Source organism: Haliotis asinina, chromosome 13 (genome assembly GCF_037392515.1).
Source record: "Haliotis asinina isolate JCU_RB_2024 chromosome 13, JCU_Hal_asi_v2, whole genome shotgun sequence".
NCBI lineage: Eukaryota > Metazoa > Mollusca > Gastropoda > Lepetellida > Haliotidae > Haliotis > Haliotis asinina.
In genome coordinates, this window is record NC_090292.1 from 43,856,885 (window position 1) to 43,870,118 (window position 13,234).

The 13,234-nt window shown below is 44.1% G+C and overlaps 16 non-coding genes across 16 annotated transcripts; all 16 read left to right on the forward strand.

Moving 5' to 3' along the window:
- The first annotated feature begins 3,410 nt into the window (after positions 1-3,410).
- Positions 3,411-3,574, forward strand: LOC137260510 (U1 spliceosomal RNA). Its single transcript, XR_010954768.1, has one exon. It is a non-coding gene; the product is annotated as a U1 spliceosomal RNA (small nuclear RNA).
- Positions 3,575-4,045: 471 nt separating this feature from the next.
- On the forward strand, positions 4,046-4,209 carry LOC137260522 (U1 spliceosomal RNA). Its single transcript, XR_010954777.1, has one exon. It is a non-coding gene; the product is annotated as a U1 spliceosomal RNA (small nuclear RNA).
- Positions 4,210-4,680: 471 nt separating this feature from the next.
- LOC137260533 (U1 spliceosomal RNA) lies at positions 4,681-4,844 on the forward strand. The gene has a single exon (XR_010954784.1). It is a non-coding gene; the product is annotated as a U1 spliceosomal RNA (small nuclear RNA).
- A 471-nt stretch (positions 4,845-5,315) lies between these two features.
- On the forward strand, positions 5,316-5,479 carry LOC137260534 (U1 spliceosomal RNA). Its single transcript, XR_010954785.1, has one exon. It is a non-coding gene; the product is annotated as a U1 spliceosomal RNA (small nuclear RNA).
- A 471-nt stretch (positions 5,480-5,950) lies between these two features.
- Positions 5,951-6,114, forward strand: LOC137260536 (U1 spliceosomal RNA). The gene has a single exon (XR_010954786.1). It is a non-coding gene; the product is annotated as a U1 spliceosomal RNA (small nuclear RNA).
- Positions 6,115-6,585: 471 nt separating this feature from the next.
- LOC137260537 (U1 spliceosomal RNA) lies at positions 6,586-6,749 on the forward strand. The gene has a single exon (XR_010954787.1). It is a non-coding gene; the product is annotated as a U1 spliceosomal RNA (small nuclear RNA).
- A 471-nt stretch (positions 6,750-7,220) lies between these two features.
- On the forward strand, positions 7,221-7,384 carry LOC137260538 (U1 spliceosomal RNA). Its single transcript, XR_010954788.1, has one exon. It is a non-coding gene; the product is annotated as a U1 spliceosomal RNA (small nuclear RNA).
- Positions 7,385-7,855: 471 nt separating this feature from the next.
- Positions 7,856-8,019, forward strand: LOC137260539 (U1 spliceosomal RNA). Its single transcript, XR_010954789.1, has one exon. It is a non-coding gene; the product is annotated as a U1 spliceosomal RNA (small nuclear RNA).
- Positions 8,020-8,490: 471 nt separating this feature from the next.
- On the forward strand, positions 8,491-8,654 carry LOC137260540 (U1 spliceosomal RNA). Its single transcript, XR_010954790.1, has one exon. It is a non-coding gene; the product is annotated as a U1 spliceosomal RNA (small nuclear RNA).
- A 471-nt stretch (positions 8,655-9,125) lies between these two features.
- On the forward strand, positions 9,126-9,289 carry LOC137260542 (U1 spliceosomal RNA). Its single transcript, XR_010954791.1, has one exon. It is a non-coding gene; the product is annotated as a U1 spliceosomal RNA (small nuclear RNA).
- A 471-nt stretch (positions 9,290-9,760) lies between these two features.
- LOC137260544 (U1 spliceosomal RNA) lies at positions 9,761-9,924 on the forward strand. Its single transcript, XR_010954793.1, has one exon. It is a non-coding gene; the product is annotated as a U1 spliceosomal RNA (small nuclear RNA).
- A 471-nt stretch (positions 9,925-10,395) lies between these two features.
- LOC137260545 (U1 spliceosomal RNA) lies at positions 10,396-10,559 on the forward strand. The gene has a single exon (XR_010954794.1). It is a non-coding gene; the product is annotated as a U1 spliceosomal RNA (small nuclear RNA).
- A 471-nt stretch (positions 10,560-11,030) lies between these two features.
- On the forward strand, positions 11,031-11,194 carry LOC137260546 (U1 spliceosomal RNA). Its single transcript, XR_010954795.1, has one exon. It is a non-coding gene; the product is annotated as a U1 spliceosomal RNA (small nuclear RNA).
- Positions 11,195-11,665: 471 nt separating this feature from the next.
- On the forward strand, positions 11,666-11,829 carry LOC137260548 (U1 spliceosomal RNA). Its single transcript, XR_010954796.1, has one exon. It is a non-coding gene; the product is annotated as a U1 spliceosomal RNA (small nuclear RNA).
- A 471-nt stretch (positions 11,830-12,300) lies between these two features.
- Positions 12,301-12,464, forward strand: LOC137260549 (U1 spliceosomal RNA). The gene has a single exon (XR_010954797.1). It is a non-coding gene; the product is annotated as a U1 spliceosomal RNA (small nuclear RNA).
- Positions 12,465-12,936: 472 nt separating this feature from the next.
- Positions 12,937-13,100, forward strand: LOC137260550 (U1 spliceosomal RNA). Its single transcript, XR_010954798.1, has one exon. It is a non-coding gene; the product is annotated as a U1 spliceosomal RNA (small nuclear RNA).
- Positions 13,101-13,234: the final 134 nt, after the last annotated feature.

Below are 13,234 nucleotides of genomic sequence, written 5' to 3' on the forward strand. Positions count from 1 at the left end.
TTTTTGTACGCACGTGATCTCGACACTGTATGGTTGCAATAATGCCGACTTGAGATATAGGCCAACTCAAGCTGACCATTAACGCCGAAGAACTTCAGACAAAGCACTTCAGTGTTAAAGGTCACATGCAACGTAAAACACAACTTTGCCGATTCTGGTACCTTTCTGTAAGCACTTACCGAAACAAATCATAAAGAATGCTAATTCAAGCTATAAAGTTGAAAAAAAAGCCCGTGAAATCGGAGTTCAAACGTTTCACTAAATTCCCCCCATCGCTGGGGAAAAACTGGTTTCAACAGCTGTGCTGCGCTGCGTCCATAACGCATGCGGAATGAATAGGTTCGCCTAGCTTGAAACAGTATGCATGCTGAGGTCGTGAGCAGTAGTCTAATCTTGGTTGTGTATACAAACAAGTAAATAATCTACTCGTTACGTAAAACAACTTGTTGATTGTGGTAAGCAGTCTCTGTCACAGAGAAAGCTCAGTGCCTGGTTTATACACACCTATATGTCTGTCTGCCTGTCTGCTAAAGACAACATGCAATACACAGCTTCAATCATTGACCACGTGCAATTTGAACTTAACACCTATCAGACTATACGACATAAAGAAAATAAGTTGATTTATGACTCATGCGCTTGAGTCCCGTGTCTGACACATTATGTAATTAGGCACGTGTGATACGCATGACATGTTTTTTTATGTCTGTGGGTTGCAAACAAACTACATTCATTTTTTTCGGATGACTGGATCTGATGGAAACTGGTGCAAACTCTTGTCAGGTTAAAGTCCTGCTTTGTACTTCGACGAATGACAGATTCCAGCCCATCTCTGCTGTCATGATTTTTCATTGGATCGAGTGCAAATTCAGAGATCATGTATTCTCCAAACCCAACATCTCTGTATACATTCTTCATAGATAACGACTTCTTTTCGTTTATATGATTTTGTTTGACAACAGTATATGAATCCATACTGAAACGACGCATCAAGTACACAAAAAGAAGTTGTTATCCATAAAGAATCTTACTTTTTTGTGACTGGCTATACTTCTAAAATGCCCTCAGCATATCAGCAAATGAAACAGCCAATCGGAAGCCGTCGTTACACTCTAGTGGATATCCACCCGCTATGACTGGGTTCGGTCTCCCGAGGGCTTCGTTTCGGGGGAAGTAAGCCCGAGTACAAAATATTGCACTTTTGAATCGCGATTGTACGCTTATAATTGTGTTTATTTGTTTTTTTAAAAGCAGCAATGTATATTATACGAGTATGTCATGAATAAGTGATAAATGTGTTTTAATTATGTTTGATTTTTTGGTTGCATGTGACTTTTAGCGATATAAGAATATCGGCGACTTGATGTTTGTCCATCACTAACACAACGTCACAGGCCATCGTATTTCGTGTAGACATCGTGTACCCTAGAATCAATGGTCTGTTGTGCTCTGCACAGATGAAAGTAGAATCAATTTGTCCCACAAGAAGGTCGGTAGAGGATTTATCGTCGCATGAGTGAGTGAGTGAGTGAGTGAGTGAGTGAGTGAGTGAGTGAGTGAGTGAGTGAGTGAGTTAGTTTAGTTTAGTTTTACGTCCCACTCAGCAATATTCCAGCCATATGGCGGCGGTATGTAAATAATCGAGTCTGGACCAGACAATCCAGTCATCAATAAGGGCGAATGGTGGTTGTAACTCTGACCATGTAGAAACGATTTAGAGGGATGTCGATCATGATTCGTGCATGATTCGTGCATGATTCGTGCAGTGATTCCCACTGCACTCCCGAGTTATCGATTCTGGCTTCTGGCTCCTGACTCCTGTAGCAGTACTATTCCTGTATGCTATGCTAGGTTTTGTGGTGGATCCATATTGCAAAATAGCAATGCTGGGTCACATAGGGGCATGAAGCTCAATGACCCATGTACATGAAACTCACACTAACACCTACACGAAGCTGATAGTCCCACCTAAAACTCACTCTCCCATCTACACCAAGCCCACACTCCCAGCAACATGGAACCCACAGTCCCACCTAAATGAATCTCACAGTCCCACCTAAATGAATCTCACAGTGCCTCCTAAATGAATCTCACAGTTCCCTTATGAGTGGGTGATTGAGTTTGGTTTTTCGTCGCTTTTAGCAACATTCCTGCGATATCACGGCGGGGGATACCAGAAAATGGGCCACACACATTGTACCCACGTGGGGAGTCGAACCCGGGTCTTCGTAGTGACGAGTGAACGCTTTAACCACTAGGCTACCCCGCCGTTCTATGTCAAGCTCAGGATCCCCAAATACATAAAGCCCACAGTCTCAATCTACGTGAACCTCACAATATTGTGTCATGCTGTAATCGCATATTGAATACTTTATTTCATAATGTTATTCACAATTTATATTCTTGAAATGTTGATTTTAACTTTCCATTGTTATTAAGTGTAAAGCGTATCATATCATTTGCTTCTTTTACGTTATTATTACAGGCCCCGGTTACTAAAATTTAGAACTTCAAAGCACTGGCAGCCTATGAAACAGGACGTTGTTACCACACCCAAACTTGTAAAACAATCGACCAATTGTATACATCATCTCTCTGTGATGAACATTCTTTTTCATGCCATTATACATCTTTCCCAATATCTTTGTAAACATGAAAATATTTTAATATGTGTCAATATTTTGTATGTTCTCTGATGCTTTTTTTAGCTTATGTTATGTATGTTCTCTTCACGAGGTTCAATGACAGAGATAAACCCCAGTTAGCTAAGCGTAATCCATTTTCTCACATTGGGGAGTATGATGTGTTTTCTCTTTTACGTACTCCACTGTGTCACAACTGGAAGTCACAGCAAATGGGAGTAGACCAACCAAAGTGAATCGATGGGTCGTCCATATCCGTCCTCGTCCTTTCCAACAGATTGTTTTACCCTTGGCAAGGGTAACGTCCCGAAGCGTGTTTGAAAGAGCGGCAAAAATCGCCCTGGCGCCTTCCTTCATGTTTTCCTATGACCGGCCGTCATCGTCCTCGCGCTTTCCTACAGATACCCGTGTTCATTGCATGGTCAGGAAAGTGTAACAGCAACTTTTGACACATTTACTCGTGTATCATTGGGCCGTCGGTGATAAAAAGAAGTGCCCATTTTCTACAGCCCTCGAAATGTATCGTTTCTGAGTGTCAGTATTGTTTATCGTGATTGGTACATCGCTAGAAGCCTTTTCCCACACTTGTTGGCTTTGCGTTCCCCGAGTTGTGACTAAATTTCTTCAGAACTATTTTTCATTCCTTTAGGGGACGTCTCAAATAATCTTTGTCATATTTGATAAACTACGACGCACATGTGTTCAAAAACACAAAATGTGGTTCAATCGGATACAATGGGAAAGTGAAAACTGGAACCTGTCCCAAGCATACTTACCTGGCACAGGCTTTACAGTGATCCGCAAGGCTGTGGGCCCGGGGCGAGACCTTTCCATTGCACCTCGGTTTGGTTGACCCCTGCGATCGTCCCAAATGTGGACGACTCGGGTGCGCAATTTATAAGTGTGGGGGACTGCGTTCGCGCTCTCCCCTTGAAAATCAACCCCAAAAATAGATATTTTCAGTTGACACTTCCCCCACTTCCAAATCACTTGAAGATGATTGTTTTCCCGTGTGTGTATGTGCAAACTATGTGTTTTTAATGCGCATGTGTTAATCTGTTTGCTGTGGCAAAAGTATATGTTTAAAGCAAGTCTGAGTTTGATGTATTTCAGATGGGATCGCTTTGTCAGCCAGTTGTTGTGTTTGGACTGTCAAGTTGTCTCCCCTGCGTCCCGGATCAGAGATGCACGTGCATGCAGTCTAAATGGAAATAAATCCGTCTGTGTGTGTTTTTATCTATCAGTAATTTTTTCACAAAGTGAAGGTACTAATGGACTGTTCTGTACAATAAACTGTACGAACAATTAACCTGCCATGAAATATATGTGAAGCGTTGATGATGTGACACCTGAATAGGGCAACGCCAGGGTGATGTAAGTGAAAACTGGAACCTGTCCCAAGCATACTTACCTGGCACAGGCTTTACAGTGATCCGCAAGGCTGTGGGCCCGGGGCGAGACCTTTCCATTGCACCTCGGTTTGGTTGACCCCTGCGATCGTCCCAAATGTGGACGACTCGGGTGCGCAATTTATAAGTGTGGGGGACTGCGTTCGCGCTCTCCCCTTGAAAATCAACCCCAAAAATAGATATTTTCAGTTGACACTTCCCCCACTTCCAAATCACTTGAAGATGATTGTTTTCCCGTGTGTGTATGTGCAAACTATGTGTTTTTAATGCGCATGTGTTAATCTGTTTGCTGTGGCAAAAGTATATGTTTAAAGCAAGTCTGAGTTTGATGTATTTCAGATGGGATCGCTTTGTCAGCCAGTTGTTGTGTTTGGACTGTCAAGTTGTCTCCCCTGCGTCCCGGATCAGAGATGCACGTGCATGCAGTCTAAATGGAAATAAATCCGTCTGTGTGTGTTTTTATCTATCAGTAATTTTTTCACAAAGTGAAGGTACTAATGGACTGTTCTGTACAATAAACTGTACGAACAATTAACCTGCCATGAAATATATGTGAAGCGTTGATGATGTGACACCTGAATAGGGCAACGCCAGGGTGATGTAAGTGAAAACTGGAACCTGTCCCAAGCATACTTACCTGGCACAGGCTTTACAGTGATCCGCAAGGCTGTGGGCCCGGGGCGAGACCTTTCCATTGCACCTCGGTTTGGTTGACCCCTGCGATCGTCCCAAATGTGGACGACTCGGGTGCGCAATTTATAAGTGTGGGGGACTGCGTTCGCGCTCTCCCCTTGAAAATCAACCCCAAAAATAGATATTTTCAGTTGACACTTCCCCCACTTCCAAATCACTTGAAGATGATTGTTTTCCCGTGTGTGTATGTGCAAACTATGTGTTTTTAATGCGCATGTGTTAATCTGTTTGCTGTGGCAAAAGTATATGTTTAAAGCAAGTCTGAGTTTGATGTATTTCAGATGGGATCGCTTTGTCAGCCAGTTGTTGTGTTTGGACTGTCAAGTTGTCTCCCCTGCGTCCCGGATCAGAGATGCACGTGCATGCAGTCTAAATGGAAATAAATCCGTCTGTGTGTGTTTTTATCTATCAGTAATTTTTTCACAAAGTGAAGGTACTAATGGACTGTTCTGTACAATAAACTGTACGAACAATTAACCTGCCATGAAATATATGTGAAGCGTTGATGATGTGACACCTGAATAGGGCAACGCCAGGGTGATGTAAGTGAAAACTGGAACCTGTCCCAAGCATACTTACCTGGCACAGGCTTTACAGTGATCCGCAAGGCTGTGGGCCCGGGGCGAGACCTTTCCATTGCACCTCGGTTTGGTTGACCCCTGCGATCGTCCCAAATGTGGACGACTCGGGTGCGCAATTTATAAGTGTGGGGGACTGCGTTCGCGCTCTCCCCTTGAAAATCAACCCCAAAAATAGATATTTTCAGTTGACACTTCCCCCACTTCCAAATCACTTGAAGATGATTGTTTTCCCGTGTGTGTATGTGCAAACTATGTGTTTTTAATGCGCATGTGTTAATCTGTTTGCTGTGGCAAAAGTATATGTTTAAAGCAAGTCTGAGTTTGATGTATTTCAGATGGGATCGCTTTGTCAGCCAGTTGTTGTGTTTGGACTGTCAAGTTGTCTCCCCTGCGTCCCGGATCAGAGATGCACGTGCATGCAGTCTAAATGGAAATAAATCCGTCTGTGTGTGTTTTTATCTATCAGTAATTTTTTCACAAAGTGAAGGTACTAATGGACTGTTCTGTACAATAAACTGTACGAACAATTAACCTGCCATGAAATATATGTGAAGCGTTGATGATGTGACACCTGAATAGGGCAACGCCAGGGTGATGTAAGTGAAAACTGGAACCTGTCCCAAGCATACTTACCTGGCACAGGCTTTACAGTGATCCGCAAGGCTGTGGGCCCGGGGCGAGACCTTTCCATTGCACCTCGGTTTGGTTGACCCCTGCGATCGTCCCAAATGTGGACGACTCGGGTGCGCAATTTATAAGTGTGGGGGACTGCGTTCGCGCTCTCCCCTTGAAAATCAACCCCAAAAATAGATATTTTCAGTTGACACTTCCCCCACTTCCAAATCACTTGAAGATGATTGTTTTCCCGTGTGTGTATGTGCAAACTATGTGTTTTTAATGCGCATGTGTTAATCTGTTTGCTGTGGCAAAAGTATATGTTTAAAGCAAGTCTGAGTTTGATGTATTTCAGATGGGATCGCTTTGTCAGCCAGTTGTTGTGTTTGGACTGTCAAGTTGTCTCCCCTGCGTCCCGGATCAGAGATGCACGTGCATGCAGTCTAAATGGAAATAAATCCGTCTGTGTGTGTTTTTATCTATCAGTAATTTTTTCACAAAGTGAAGGTACTAATGGACTGTTCTGTACAATAAACTGTACGAACAATTAACCTGCCATGAAATATATGTGAAGCGTTGATGATGTGACACCTGAATAGGGCAACGCCAGGGTGATGTAAGTGAAAACTGGAACCTGTCCCAAGCATACTTACCTGGCACAGGCTTTACAGTGATCCGCAAGGCTGTGGGCCCGGGGCGAGACCTTTCCATTGCACCTCGGTTTGGTTGACCCCTGCGATCGTCCCAAATGTGGACGACTCGGGTGCGCAATTTATAAGTGTGGGGGACTGCGTTCGCGCTCTCCCCTTGAAAATCAACCCCAAAAATAGATATTTTCAGTTGACACTTCCCCCACTTCCAAATCACTTGAAGATGATTGTTTTCCCGTGTGTGTATGTGCAAACTATGTGTTTTTAATGCGCATGTGTTAATCTGTTTGCTGTGGCAAAAGTATATGTTTAAAGCAAGTCTGAGTTTGATGTATTTCAGATGGGATCGCTTTGTCAGCCAGTTGTTGTGTTTGGACTGTCAAGTTGTCTCCCCTGCGTCCCGGATCAGAGATGCACGTGCATGCAGTCTAAATGGAAATAAATCCGTCTGTGTGTGTTTTTATCTATCAGTAATTTTTTCACAAAGTGAAGGTACTAATGGACTGTTCTGTACAATAAACTGTACGAACAATTAACCTGCCATGAAATATATGTGAAGCGTTGATGATGTGACACCTGAATAGGGCAACGCCAGGGTGATGTAAGTGAAAACTGGAACCTGTCCCAAGCATACTTACCTGGCACAGGCTTTACAGTGATCCGCAAGGCTGTGGGCCCGGGGCGAGACCTTTCCATTGCACCTCGGTTTGGTTGACCCCTGCGATCGTCCCAAATGTGGACGACTCGGGTGCGCAATTTATAAGTGTGGGGGACTGCGTTCGCGCTCTCCCCTTGAAAATCAACCCCAAAAATAGATATTTTCAGTTGACACTTCCCCCACTTCCAAATCACTTGAAGATGATTGTTTTCCCGTGTGTGTATGTGCAAACTATGTGTTTTTAATGCGCATGTGTTAATCTGTTTGCTGTGGCAAAAGTATATGTTTAAAGCAAGTCTGAGTTTGATGTAATTCAGATGGGATCGCTTTGTCAGCCAGTTGTTGTGTTTGGACTGTCAAGTTGTCTCCCCTGCGTCCCGGATCAGAGATGCACGTGCATGCAGTCTAAATGGAAATAAATCCGTCTGTGTGTGTTTTTATCTATCAGTAATTTTTTCACAAAGTGAAGGTACTAATGGACTGTTCTGTACAATAAACTGTACGAACAATTAACCTGCCATGAAATATATGTGAAGCGTTGATGATGTGACACCTGAATAGGGCAACGCCAGGGTGATGTAAGTGAAAACTGGAACCTGTCCCAAGCATACTTACCTGGCACAGGCTTTACAGTGATCCGCAAGGCTGTGGGCCCGGGGCGAGACCTTTCCATTGCACCTCGGTTTGGTTGACCCCTGCGATCGTCCCAAATGTGGACGACTCGGGTGCGCAATTTATAAGTGTGGGGGACTGCGTTCGCGCTCTCCCCTTGAAAATCAACCCCAAAAATAGATATTTTCAGTTGACACTTCCCCCACTTCCAAATCACTTGAAGATGATTGTTTTCCCGTGTGTGTATGTGCAAACTATGTGTTTTTAATGCGCATGTGTTAATCTGTTTGCTGTGGCAAAAGTATATGTTTAAAGCAAGTCTGAGTTTGATGTATTTCAGATGGGATCGCTTTGTCAGCCAGTTGTTGTGTTTGGACTGTCAAGTTGTCTCCCCTGCGTCCCGGATCAGAGATGCACGTGCATGCAGTCTAAATGGAAATAAATCCGTCTGTGTGTGTTTTTATCTATCAGTAATTTTTTCACAAAGTGAAGGTACTAATGGACTGTTCTGTACAATAAACTGTACGAACAATTAACCTGCCATGAAATATATGTGAAGCGTTGATGATGTGACACCTGAATAGGGCAACGCCAGGGTGATGTAAGTGAAAACTGGAACCTGTCCCAAGCATACTTACCTGGCACAGGCTTTACAGTGATCCGCAAGGCTGTGGGCCCGGGGCGAGACCTTTCCATTGCACCTCGGTTTGGTTGACCCCTGCGATCGTCCCAAATGTGGACGACTCGGGTGCGCAATTTATAAGTGTGGGGGACTGCGTTCGCGCTCTCCCCTTGAAAATCAACCCCAAAAATAGATATTTTCAGTTGACACTTCCCCCACTTCCAAATCACTTGAAGATGATTGTTTTCCCGTGTGTGTATGTGCAAACTATGTGTTTTTAATGCGCATGTGTTAATCTGTTTGCTGTGGCAAAAGTATATGTTTAAAGCAAGTCTGAGTTTGATGTATTTCAGATGGGATCGCTTTGTCAGCCAGTTGTTGTGTTTGGACTGTCAAGTTGTCTCCCCTGCGTCCCGGATCAGAGATGCACGTGCATGCAGTCTAAATGGAAATAAATCCGTCTGTGTGTGTTTTTATCTATCAGTAATTTTTTCACAAAGTGAAGGTACTAATGGACTGTTCTGTACAATAAACTGTACGAACAATTAACCTGCCATGAAATATATGTGAAGCGTTGATGATGTGACACCTGAATAGGGCAACGCCAGGGTGATGTAAGTGAAAACTGGAACCTGTCCCAAGCATACTTACCTGGCACAGGCTTTACAGTGATCCGCAAGGCTGTGGGCCCGGGGCGAGACCTTTCCATTGCACCTCGGTTTGGTTGACCCCTGCGATCGTCCCAAATGTGGACGACTCGGGTGCGCAATTTATAAGTGTGGGGGACTGCGTTCGCGCTCTCCCCTTGAAAATCAACCCCAAAAATAGATATTTTCAGTTGACACTTCCCCCACTTCCAAATCACTTGAAGATGATTGTTTTCCCGTGTGTGTATGTGCAAACTATGTGTTTTTAATGCGCATGTGTTAATCTGTTTGCTGTGGCAAAAGTATATGTTTAAAGCAAGTCTGAGTTTGATGTATTTCAGATGGGATCGCTTTGTCAGCCAGTTGTTGTGTTTGGACTGTCAAGTTGTCTCCCCTGCGTCCCGGATCAGAGATGCACGTGCATGCAGTCTAAATGGAAATAAATCCGTCTGTGTGTGTTTTTATCTATCAGTAATTTTTTCACAAAGTGAAGGTACTAATGGACTGTTCTGTACAATAAACTGTACGAACAATTAACCTGCCATGAAATATATGTGAAGCGTTGATGATGTGACACCTGAATAGGGCAACGCCAGGGTGATGTAAGTGAAAACTGGAACCTGTCCCAAGCATACTTACCTGGCACAGGCTTTACAGTGATCCGCAAGGCTGTGGGCCCGGGGCGAGACCTTTCCATTGCACCTCGGTTTGGTTGACCCCTGCGATCGTCCCAAATGTGGACGACTCGGGTGCGCAATTTATAAGTGTGGGGGACTGCGTTCGCGCTCTCCCCTTGAAAATCAACCCCAAAAATAGATATTTTCAGTTGACACTTCCCCCACTTCCAAATCACTTGAAGATGATTGTTTTCCCGTGTGTGTATGTGCAAACTATGTGTTTTTAATGCGCATGTGTTAATCTGTTTGCTGTGGCAAAAGTATATGTTTAAAGCAAGTCTGAGTTTGATGTATTTCAGATGGGATCGCTTTGTCAGCCAGTTGTTGTGTTTGGACTGTCAAGTTGTCTCCCCTGCGTCCCGGATCAGAGATGCACGTGCATGCAGTCTAAATGGAAATAAATCCGTCTGTGTGTGTTTTTATCTATCAGTAATTTTTTCACAAAGTGAAGGTACTAATGGACTGTTCTGTACAATAAACTGTACGAACAATTAACCTGCCATGAAATATATGTGAAGCGTTGATGATGTGACACCTGAATAGGGCAACGCCAGGGTGATGTAAGTGAAAACTGGAACCTGTCCCAAGCATACTTACCTGGCACAGGCTTTACAGTGATCCGCAAGGCTGTGGGCCCGGGGCGAGACCTTTCCATTGCACCTCGGTTTGGTTGACCCCTGCGATCGTCCCAAATGTGGACGACTCGGGTGCGCAATTTATAAGTGTGGGGGACTGCGTTCGCGCTCTCCCCTTGAAAATCAACCCCAAAAATAGATATTTTCAGTTGACACTTCCCCCACTTCCAAATCACTTGAAGATGATTGTTTTCCCGTGTGTGTATGTGCAAACTATGTGTTTTTAATGCGCATGTGTTAATCTGTTTGCTGTGGCAAAAGTATATGTTTAAAGCAAGTCTGAGTTTGATGTATTTCAGATGGGATCGCTTTGTCAGCCAGTTGTTGTGTTTGGACTGTCAAGTTGTCTCCCCTGCGTCCCGGATCAGAGATGCACGTGCATGCAGTCTAAATGGAAATAAATCCGTCTGTGTGTGTTTTTATCTATCAGTAATTTTTTCACAAAGTGAAGGTACTAATGGACTGTTCTGTACAATAAACTGTACGAACAATTAACCTGCCATGAAATATATGTGAAGCGTTGATGATGTGACACCTGAATAGGGCAACGCCAGGGTGATGTAAGTGAAAACTGGAACCTGTCCCAAGCATACTTACCTGGCACAGGCTTTACAGTGATCCGCAAGGCTGTGGGCCCGGGGCGAGACCTTTCCATTGCACCTCGGTTTGGTTGACCCCTGCGATCGTCCCAAATGTGGACGACTCGGGTGCGCAATTTATAAGTGTGGGGGACTGCGTTCGCGCTCTCCCCTTGAAAATCAACCCCAAAAATAGATATTTTCAGTTGACACTTCCCCCACTTCCAAATCACTTGAAGATGATTGTTTTCCCGTGTGTGTATGTGCAAACTATGTGTTTTTAATGCGCATGTGTTAATCTGTTTGCTGTGGCAAAAGTATATGTTTAAAGCAAGTCTGAGTTTGATGTATTTCAGATGGGATCGCTTTGTCAGCCAGTTGTTGTGTTTGGACTGTCAAGTTGTCTCCCCTGCGTCCCGGATCAGAGATGCACGTGCATGCAGTCTAAATGGAAATAAATCCGTCTGTGTGTGTTTTTATCTATCAGTAATTTTTTCACAAAGTGAAGGTACTAATGGACTGTTCTGTACAATAAACTGTACGAACAATTAACCTGCCATGAAATATATGTGAAGCGTTGATGATGTGACACCTGAATAGGGCAACGCCAGGGTGATGTAAGTGAAAACTGGAACCTGTCCCAAGCATACTTACCTGGCACAGGCTTTACAGTGATCCGCAAGGCTGTGGGCCCGGGGCGAGACCTTTCCATTGCACCTCGGTTTGGTTGACCCCTGCGATCGTCCCAAATGTGGACGACTCGGGTGCGCAATTTATAAGTGTGGGGGACTGCGTTCGCGCTCTCCCCTTGAAAATCAACCCCAAAAATAGATATTTTCAGTTGACACTTCCCCCACTTCCAAATCACTTGAAGATGATTGTTTTCCCGTGTGTGTATGTGCAAACTATGTGTTTTTAATGCGCATGTGTTAATCTGTTTGCTGTGGCAAAAGTATATGTTTAAAGCAAGTCTGAGTTTGATGTATTTCAGATGGGATCGCTTTGTCAGCCAGTTGTTGTGTTTGGACTGTCAAGTTGTCTCCCCTGCGTCCCGGATCAGAGATGCACGTGCATGCAGTCTAAATGGAAATAAATCCGTCTGTGTGTGTTTTTATCTATCAGTAATTTTTTCACAAAGTGAAGGTACTAATGGACTGTTCTGTACAATAAACTGTACGAACAATTAACCTGCCATGAAATATATGTGAAGCGTTGATGATGTGACACCTGAATAGGGCAACGCCAGGGTGATGTAAGTGAAAACTGGAACCTGTCCCAAGCATACTTACCTGGCACAGGCTTTACAGTGATCCGCAAGGCTGTGGGCCCGGGGCGAGACCTTTCCATTGCACCTCGGTTTGGTTGACCCCTGCGATCGTCCCAAATGTGGACGACTCGGGTGCGCAATTTATAAGTGTGGGGGACTGCGTTCGCGCTCTCCCCTTGAAAATCAACCCCAAAAATAGATATTTTCAGTTGACACTTCCCCCACTTCCAAATCACTTGAAGATGATTGTTTTCCCGTGTGTGTATGTGCAAACTATGTGTTTTTAATGCGCAATGTGTTAATCTGTTTGCTGTGGCAAAAGTATATGTTTAAAGCAAGTCTGAGTTTGATGTATTTCAGATGGGATCGCTTTGTCAGCCAGTTGTTGTGTTTGGACTGTCAAGTTGTCTCCCCTGCGTCCCGGATCAGAGATGCACGTGCATGCAGTCTAAATGGAAATAAATCCGTCTGTGTGTGTTTTTATCTATCAGTAATTTTTTCACAAAGTGAAGGTACTAATGGACTGTTCTGTACAATAAACTGTACGAACAATTAACCTGCCATGAAATATATGTGAAGCGTTGATGATGTGACACCTGAATAGGGCAACGCCAGGGTGATGTAAGTGAAAACTGGAACCTGTCCCAAGCATACTTACCTGGCACAGGCTTTACAGTGATCCGCAAGGCTGTGGGCCCGGGGCGAGACCTTTCCATTGCACCTCGGTTTGGTTGACCCCTGCGATCGTCCCAAATGTGGACGACTCGGGTGCGCAATTTATAAGTGTGGGGGACTGCGTTCGCGCTCTCCCCTTGAAAATCAACCCCAAAAATAGATATTTTCAGTTGACACTTCCCCCACTTCCAAATCACTTGAAGATGATTGTTTTCCCGTGTGTGTATGTGCAAACTATGTGTTTTTAATGCGCATGTGTTAATCTGTTTGCTG